The sequence below is a fragment of the Arabidopsis lyrata genome (assembly GCF_000004255.2).
Source record: "Arabidopsis lyrata subsp. lyrata unplaced genomic scaffold ARALYscaffold_4, whole genome shotgun sequence".
Classification (NCBI taxonomy): domain Eukaryota; kingdom Viridiplantae; phylum Streptophyta; class Magnoliopsida; order Brassicales; family Brassicaceae; genus Arabidopsis; species Arabidopsis lyrata.
The window spans coordinates 3,379,719-3,389,617 of NW_003302552.1; the positions used below are offsets into that span (position 1 = coordinate 3,379,719).

Sequence of the window (9,899 nt, forward strand, 5' to 3'; positions counted from 1 at the left end):
TTCCAACGATGAATTTCTTAGCACTTGCCACTTCTGACTTGTATTTCTTCTCTAACGATTCCCACAACTCTTTTGGAGTTTGAAATATTTGATAAACATCGTAGAGAGAATCATCCAGGGCATTAAGAATGTAGTTTCACTACAAGAAATATCAACATTGATAGCACAAGAAGATAGCTCATTTTCCGTAACTGCTATAAAAGATGAATGTTTTATTTTGATTACTATATAATAGCATTGAAATAACGCCTAGATAAAAAATTACTAAACGAAAAGCTAAAATCATTTATTATGCCAATACTTAGAGGAAAAAATCCACTTTAAGAGTTATATATATCAGATCTAAAAAATTTTAGTGCCATCATATATACCAAAGCCAAAAAAAAATTACCCATAGAATCCACGACAAAAAAAACCTAGATCTCTTCCAATCCGCCATAGACTCCACGAAACTCTTCGCCAGCCTCATTTTGCGTCCATTCGTTCATCTTTCCTTCAGTCTCAGGTGATTCGTCACCATCCTGAAGAATCGTCTCCTCTCATCTCTAAACCCTAGCCGCCGATGTCGTCGCTGATTCTCCTCGTCGTATATGTCTCTTGTTAATTTTGTTTACTCGTCATCCCCTTACCTCGGAAAAAGTTAGGGTTACGGATCCGAATTAGCAACCATGGAAGAGATCACCGATGGAGTGAACAACATGAACTTGGCCGTTGATTCCCAGAAGTAAAATCGGATTCAGGTTTCAAACACCAAGAAACCATTGTTCTTTTACGTCAATCTAACAAAGGTACATAGTTTAATTCGATTGATATGTGACTCGTATTCTAAGCTTTCAAATTTCTGGACTTGAACAATCTCTTTCGATCGAGAGGATCTATAGGCAAATGGCTTGTATTCTAGTTCATCTGCTCATCGTGATTCTCTAGTTCTGTAGCGGAAATGATTGTTTCTTCAATTGCAGCATAAAAAAATCAGCTTTAATCATGGTCTATAGCTTAACTTTTCCTAGTATAGATTTTGATTTACATTTGGTCAAGCACAAGGATGTTGCTTTGTGTTCCTCTGTGCTTCTCGTTAGCTGAAATCTAGGTTGCATTGGTTTGACCAATTGCTTTGTTTTGAGTTTGGACAACGCAAAACTTGAAAGTTAGAATCATCTCTAAGGGGATGCTTAGTTATTTAGATCGAGTTACATCTATAACCTATATAGCTTATTGTAGTGTTCTTGAAGTCTTTGTTACTTTAGAATTTCCTAAAGTGAATAAGGCTTCTAAGATGGTGTCTTTTGTCCCCTTGTTCTTTTGTTTCATGTAGCCTATCGACGGGAGTGCTAATAGGAACAATTGTTCAAATCAAAGTTTTATGCGTTCTCCTTTTGATGGGGCGAAATAGATAGACGAGAAGAAATTGAAGAGATCGAAGTTTGTCTCTGTCCTTATGATGTTAGTTCTATTTTGTTTAAGACTTATGATGATAGTATAAGATTTGGTATGATGTTATGTAAGACTTGTTTGGCTAATTGGTTAATGTAATATTACTTGTTGATGATTTATAAAATATAAAAGTTATATATAATATGACGTGTTTGTCAAATTAAGTAAATTTTACAAAATTGGGTTCCAATATAAAATTTATTTATATAACGAAAAAAATGTTCCGACATTATATAAAACAGCACTAAACGTGTGTTATAATAAAGAATATTATAACATTTGAATAATGCTATAATATGAAAATGTTATCGTATGTGGGGGTCTATTATAGCATGTTAAAAACGTCATCGTATATGGGGGGTCTACCATAACAGGGGCATAAGACAGCATTTATGAAAACGCTATTGATGACATTTAATAGCTTTTTTCTCTTGCTAACAATATAGATATTTCTTGTAGTGTTTTTGCACAAAAACTCATTCTGTGACCATGCCTCTGATGCTTTAATGATTTCATCCGGAATATCTCCTTCAACAGGTAATTACGGTGCTTCAGAAGTCAAGCATTGTGCCAGATTCAAAGTCGTAAGATAAAACATCATCTTCTGCTGCCATCTTTTGAAATCAATTCCTTTGAAAACAAAAGGCTTCTCAATGTAATTTTCCACATTCCCAACAGATTGATCCATCTATCAATTCAAGACAACAGAGAATTGATATGAAAATTCTGTCTTAGATTGTTGGACCTCTGTTATCTCAGAATTACAGATGCAGATCACAATACGAACACACAATACGTACACCGTCGATCTCTTCTCTTATTCAACGTAAGAACAACGTTTTGGTTTGATTGAGGCTTGCAATAAGCAATCTCCTAAGACAGAATTTCACCCCTACAGTGGTGTTAGTAGCTTTCTTGTGGGCGTCTATCTTGCAGGATACAACAATCGATCTCTGTATTCACACCTCTACAGAGACCCTAGCAAACCTACTTTGAGATTCTCAGAAACTGATTTGGAGAAGGAGAAGATTAGAATCAATCTAAATCTCTGTCTCTCTTTAATCTCTCTGTATTGTTTTTCCCTCTCTCTCACTTGTTCGTCTATCACCCTCCCCTCTGTATCGTGACATCTCTTTAAATATTAATCCAAGCGTTGCTTGATCCAAGGGATGCTTCTCTTAGATCAATCGTTGCTTTTCTAATAGTCACATACGTTCAAAGAGACGTGATGTTATTTTCACAAGTAGAGGGGTATTTACATAAATACAATGTTTATATAAATAAACATGTAAATATAAATATGTAAATAACAACCAACAGCCATAGTTTGGAATCAATAATGAGCATATTTCGATTTTATTATTAGTTATTGCTTAAAATAAAACTTTCATACTTATTCTTACTTATATTATGAGCTATAAAAACAATAAAAGGAGAGTTTTTCAACTCAGACATTTTTTTAATTTTAATTTTATCAAAGGCATGAGTTATATAGCCCTTGAACCTAAACGCCAAAAAATATTAACGTATATTTTTATAAAAACATATTAGGTAAGGCATAGTATTATACATACATGGTTAATGTAGTGTCGACATTATGATCATGTTTGATAGGTCATACATAATATAAGCCATAGAAAATGAATGGAATTTATCTATAAATAACAGCTTATACTCTCGACTAAGTAAATCCATAAAGGAGCAAAACAAACTTAAGTAAGAAAAAGGAAAAAGAAGAAGAATGGCAAAGACCATAAACTCAATGTGCCTCACCACCATCTTGATGATCATATTCGTTATTTCTACGGGTAATATATAACTCTAAACTCAAGAATCTTATGATAGTGTTTGAATTCACACATCAATGACATATATTTGTTACAAATTAGGAATACCAAAAAGCGAAGCAGCATGTTTCACATTTAAGGGAGAATGTTCGGTTACCCCGCCATGCAGCTCGTCAGGAAATTGCAAAACATGTTGCCAGGCAGCTTGGGGATCAGGTGCATGTGGAAAGTGTGAACTTGAGGGTAGTGAATTGCACTGTCATTGCTACACATAATCTCCACAAGGAAGTTATCAACGAATGCTGAACAAGAAAAAATTGTACCGCTTTTTATGTTCTATATCTTTCGTGTTTATATATTCTGCTTTCAATAAAACAATGGACTAGTATCAGTTAGTGTGTTAACTGATTACTAGACCGTATAAGATGTATATTTTTTTATACTGTTTATGTGTGTTTATCGCTTCTCGCTCAATAATAATATAGTATTTTGTTGTTTCGTTACTGTATAAAATTTCAATATTTCTTTTTTTTTGCCATGGTTACAAAAGCCTGGGTTAGCTTGTTGTACTACCCAATTTTCATTTATATGATATTTACAGTTTAGCAAAAAAAAAAAAAAAAAAATCAATATTGAAATCATAATTTATATTATTTTTGTTGGTGACTCATTTAAACCAGAATTTATTTTAAATGGCCTTATATATATATGTATAAATTAAAGTGATAAAACTTGACTTTTTCACTATCTATAGAGAACAAACGAAATTGATATAGCAAAATATTTGACAACCTATATTATAGAGCCGTTTTGATGAATAACCATAAAATTTTATATGTTACATGTTCTTAGGTTAAAAAGATCACATTCATTCTTAAACACAGCAATCAATATGGAATGCCTCTTAATACTATAAGGACCGACTATTACAAAACTAGATGCAAATCTCAATTCGTTTTGCTACTTAATAATATAGACTAAATATAATTTCAAATAAAAAAGTACTAAAAAACTTTAGTTCAGAACCGTCTATGAAAGACGCAAATTGTAATAACCAAATAAAACATTATATACTCAGAAAAAGAGCCTAAAATCTTGTTCTACATTGTTCATGACGATTTCATCATTTCCATCAATCTAGTGAAGATTTTTAGTTACCTCTTATATTTATTTTTAGCTTTACTTAGCACCATGTGATTAGTGATGTCTCTATATTTTACCGCTTTTAAGCACACTTTTCTCGTGCATTTAGCTAAGTTTCATCTCTTTTTCATTGCATCCATAGCCCTTATCATATCATTTTCATCACTTAGTACGATTTGCATTGCATGGCATAGCATATTGCATATTGGATGTGTTTCAGGTATTTGGAGCTTATTTGGGACTTAATGGATGCAAAGAAGAGAATTGATGATTTAGAGCCAGTCTGAAGTCCCTCAAAGATCGACTCAGATGGAAGTCTTGCATTGCGATTTAGCTTCAGAGCTCTTCATACAAGTTATAGGAAATTGAGTTACCTTTCCAACGGAGGTGATTTCAAGCGAATCAGAGCTTTGATGCAAGAGTTATGGTGGTTTTAATGGAGACATATGCAGAAAACTGGTTGGACTCGACAGGAGGTCGAGCAGGCGCTCAGAAACCACCAAGGGTTGGACTCGACCACACCAACTCGACGTGAGGTCGAGTAGGACACCATCAAGGAGCACCCTTTGAAGAATCACTCCCCCTCGACCACATGGACTCGACGACACGTCGAGTAGGACGTCAGGAAGCTGTCTGGACACAGACTCGACCACGCAGGCTCGATGTCACGTCGAGTTGGACCACCCACCGACTTCTTATTTTGTCTTGTAGCCAAATTAGGGCAACCTAGTATTCCTATAAATAGGGGTACACCCTTTTATCCAGCGGATATTTCTTTTATCCAGCAGATATTCCTCTGCTCTCTCATAAACCCTAGTTTTTGTAATCGTTTTTCCTGCTGAATCTTTGAGTTTTTGCATTTCTTTTCTTCGTCAAAGTTGTAGATCTGTCTCTTATCTATAACATACTTGCTTTTCAATGATTTCTGGGTTTGAAACGTTTTCTGGGTTTTTATGCATGATGTTCTTCAGTGTTCTTGAGTAGTGGATTAGGGTTCTTGAGGATGGGTTAGATTAGGTGTGGAATCCTTAGTATATTTAGGTGGTTAAGTGTAGAATTGCTTGATTTCCCTTCTGGTTTAGTAGATCTTAATGCTATTTCTTCTCTGATCAATTGGAAATTGATCTCAGACATTTTCACACCCAAAAGGTGTTTGATGAAATGTCTGAACAAACTTTTCCAGAGATTTGCACACTCTAGCCCAAGAGATTGGATGTTTAGAATGCTTATTGACTCTATTAGATTGAATCTTAATGCCTGCTAGGTTATATTTCTTCAATGAGAATTGAGTATGAAAGTGATTTAGCTTGAGAATCTCTGTCACGAGAGTGGATTGATTTGTATTTGAATCTATTGTCTAGGGATAGCTTGATTGAGTTTGTTAACCACCTAGATAGACTAAGGAGACTGCTATAATCGATTACCCCATTCCTCAAGACCTTTTATCTCTATTGATTGCTTGAATCTTGCTTACTTGTTGTTTACCTATTCTCTGCACTTGCTCATTCATGTTCTGTAGTTTTATAGTTTTTATGCATGTTCGCTTAGGATTGCTAAATAACAAACCTCTATTCTGCTTGGCTTGACTTAGTATTCTCTGAGCATATCTTGATTGATAGTAAGAGCACCTGATTGGATTGATAACCTCTTATACTGCAATGACATGAAAGTATATTAGGGTAATTGATAGCAAAAATCCTAGTATCAATTAGTCTTTTAGTATTGATATATTTGTGGATTGTGCAGAGTATGGAGATTTAATGATTGATTAATGTTAGAATCAGATTTGTGTGGTTTCTTTCATTTAAGATGCTTTGGAAATTGATTCAGGTGACTAGTGAATCAAGTGAAATTGTTTGTTAATGCTCATTGATTGATTTTTCGAACTTTTAAAATTGTAAGAGGAGATTATTCGAATTATTTCCCCTTGTCGGATCAGTTTCCAGTATGGTAGGGAACGCACGGTCTCGTTAGAAAACCAAAAAAAAACTTGAAAAGGCACACATTAAAAAAAACAATGTAGCACGTACACAACATGGCACATGGAAAGTAGGTGACTAATGTTACAACATCGTCAATTATTTCGACAATCAAAAGAGAAAAACAATAGAAAGGAAAACAAAGTTTTATCATAGCTTCTCTTGTTTTTGTTTGTTATGCTTGAAGATCACTTGATATGACCTCATGAATATTCAGCGACGACAATGGCAATGAAACTCAGTGCCCTCTTGTTCACATTTTCCACAAACCTGTTTTCCAAAGGTTGTGTTGCAACATTGGTCGCATGCGACTGGATCACATGGATCTACGGGACATTCTCCTCTGAACATCTTGCATGTCTTGGCCTCGCTCTTTGGTAAATCTATAAAGAAATATTAATCCATTTTTCAGCATGTAAAACGATGATTTGATAAGTTTTTTTACGTAAATTCCAATAATCTATTTAATTTACCCGTTGAAACCAATAGAGTGATGAGAAAGACGGATATGAAGCATATGGAGTTGAGTATCCTTGCCATTTTCTTTGCTTAATCTCTTCCTCTATAACAAGCAACTTTTTTTGTTTGACACAATTGTGTATTGAGAATAAGATGTGTATTTGTAATGAAAATTCGTTGACTTCGTTTGTTACAAATTATTTGTTACTATATTATTTATACCAAATTGTTCTGTATTATATAGACTTGAGCCGGCATGATTTCATTTACATACATATATGTTCATAATGACAACATCGCTAATGTGTTTATTTGAGATATATGTCACTAGTCAATGGTTTAATTAACCGGGATCTCCTATATATTATGTACGTAGAAGTATATTATTATTTGAGAATTAAAGGTAATTATGTATCGTTTTGATTTGAGTGTTGTATGTCTATAACTTTTCTTAATTTCGTTCTAGGGGTAATTCTTGTCCTTATCTTTTTCATAGACAATGTACAAATAATCATTTTGATTACATATATTTAGTGTAGACAATCTCAAGATAATGAGATTAATGCTCTTAGAGAGCTTATTAACATAGAAATATGAAACTGAAAATGAGATAGCTCATATGGAGCTTTATTCAAAATGTAAAGAGCAAAGAAAGGTGAAGGCTTTAGGTTGTCTTCAAGACCAAAATAGATTTCGATTATGTTTCATAAAAGGATGAATGTGGCTGATCAAAGAGGCAGCCTTGGTTACTTTCATCCTGTGTTACATGGAAACGGAAACGGAAACGTGGAAGTGAAACGTTTCGGAAATGGGAAACGATTTTTTTCTAAAATTAGGGATTGGAAACGTATACACATACATATATGTATATATATAACATTAACATAAAACTATAAAAAAATGGTTTAATTAAACAATACAAAGTCCAAAACATCAATATTAAATAGGTTAACTAAAATTCTAAAAGATAAAGATTAAGAAGTTCAAGTTCAAATATTTAATTTAGACCAACATTTTTATTCTCATTTTCATTAGTTTTATCATAGATCATATAAAGATGCCTTCAAATCTAGTTTGTCGATAGAAAGATCTTAAAACTCAGACTCTTCCAAAATTAGTTATATGTATTATAAATCTTAATATTTTCAACTTTTATTTATTAAGTTTCCAAAATCAATAAAAAGATTTGTCGCGTTTCCATTTTGGAAACGTGAGTTTCCATCGTATTTCCAAACATAGACTTTTAGGAAACGCGTTTCCGTGACGTTTTTCGTGTTTCCGAAGAGTTTCCGTTTCCGAAACGTTTCGGAAACGGGAAACGGACCTCGAAGAGAGTTTCCATGCAACATATTTCATCAATGTCTTACATAACATATATATATATATATATATATATATATGAGAGCTCTTACAAAACCTAATCTCATGGACTAATGGGCTTCTCATGAGGCTAATCTTTGGGCTTCTTTGTGGCCTCTAATATATAGTACCATATTACCATTTATTATAATATATGATCTATGGTCGTAAATTCTCATAACCGATTCTTTTTTTTGTATATTACATTATTTTTGTGGGTGATTCTATTTAAGATGAAAATTATGTGCGAAAATTAGTATATGCGAATATTTTGGGGGAGTGCACATCAATTTTTTTCCTTTAGTTTTTTTTTTTTCTTTCTATCTTTCTAATTATATATAGGGATTATGGGTTGATGATTCAAATATAATTCTCTTTACCTGCTACTTTAATTATGTTCAGCTAATGTGGATGTGCAAAACAAAGGTTCCAATCATATATTGAAATGAGAGAATCCAATCCAATTCCAGAATTCAATAAGCAAATAGGTTATTCAATTTTGTACCAAAAGATGAATAGATGACCATTTCCATACACATGACTCTGCACTGAAACTTTGGATACCAAGATAGAGTTCATGAGATGAGTCTGCACTAACTATATATAGGGATTATGGGTTTATGCACCAAATATATATAGGGATTATGGGTTTATGGGTTTATGCATCAACCCATAATCACTAATTATATATAGGGATTATGGGTTTATGTACCAAGATAAATAAATATTTAGTTTGACTTATTAGTGATAAAAGATTTATTTTACGTTATAACATATTTTTATTATGTTAATAAAAATTTAGAGTCTGATAGCATATTTATTATGTAAAAATATTTTTTTTTAGAATGACATATAATCGCAAGCAGAATATTTTATGTTATGACAGATTTGTTTAATGTTACGACAGATTTAAGATAGTTTACAAAAAAAAAAAAAACTTTCGTATGATAGCAGTTTTCTTGAGGAAAAAATAAATTGTTGGAATGACCTATATATATGGTGCCCGCATATATGTTTTATGTTATGACATATTTAAATTTTTTTCGTCAACCACACATTTATTAAAATACTCTTTGATCGGTTGTCCAATTAGGAGGAGAAACGTTTACAAAAGTAGCTTCAGAAAATAAAAATCTAGAAGAGCGGGCTAAGCAGTTCGCTTGTAAATTATAAGAACGAGAAATAAGGGAGATTGAGAAAGAGGGAATGGAACCACGTAGCAAACCAAACTCTTCTAGTAGGTTGGAGAAAGCTGGCCATTCGACATATTTAAATTTTAATTTCTATTATGAGAAATTTATTGTTCTTATGTGATTGCTGATTTGTTTTCAACAAGATTTATGTCATTGGTTATGATTGACAATTTTTGTTTTAGTATGTACAATAAGGTTACGATAGATATAGGGTTCCTCGTCTTCAATTTTGATTTGGAGAGGTCAACTTTTTGTTTTGCGAAATCGACCAGTTTTTTTTTTATTTTTTTTTATTTTGCTGAAATGGAATAAAATGTAATTCGATAGATTAGGTTTTGTTTATTTATTTTTTCTGGTTTTTAAATTTAATTTTTCTTTTTAATTATCTGTTAAATTAATTTCATTTTAATAAGAACTAAAAAAGGGTTTTTGGTCTTCTTACTTAAATGTTGGGTTAATCTAGTTATCTTAGATATCTGGGCGTTAATCTTGTTACTTTTCCCTAAAGTTATGTTAAACTAGGTAAATTTTGGAAAAAATAAATG

General features: G+C 32.6%; 1 long non-coding RNA gene across 1 annotated transcript; it reads left to right on the forward strand.

The window, feature by feature from the left end:
* The first annotated feature begins 376 nt into the window (after positions 1 to 376).
* On the forward strand, positions 377 to 1,576 carry LOC110228853. The gene is made up of 2 exons (XR_002332330.1): positions 377 to 788; positions 1,316 to 1,576. It is a non-coding gene; the product is annotated as an uncharacterized LOC110228853 (long non-coding RNA).
* Positions 1,577 to 9,899: the final 8,323 nt, after the last annotated feature.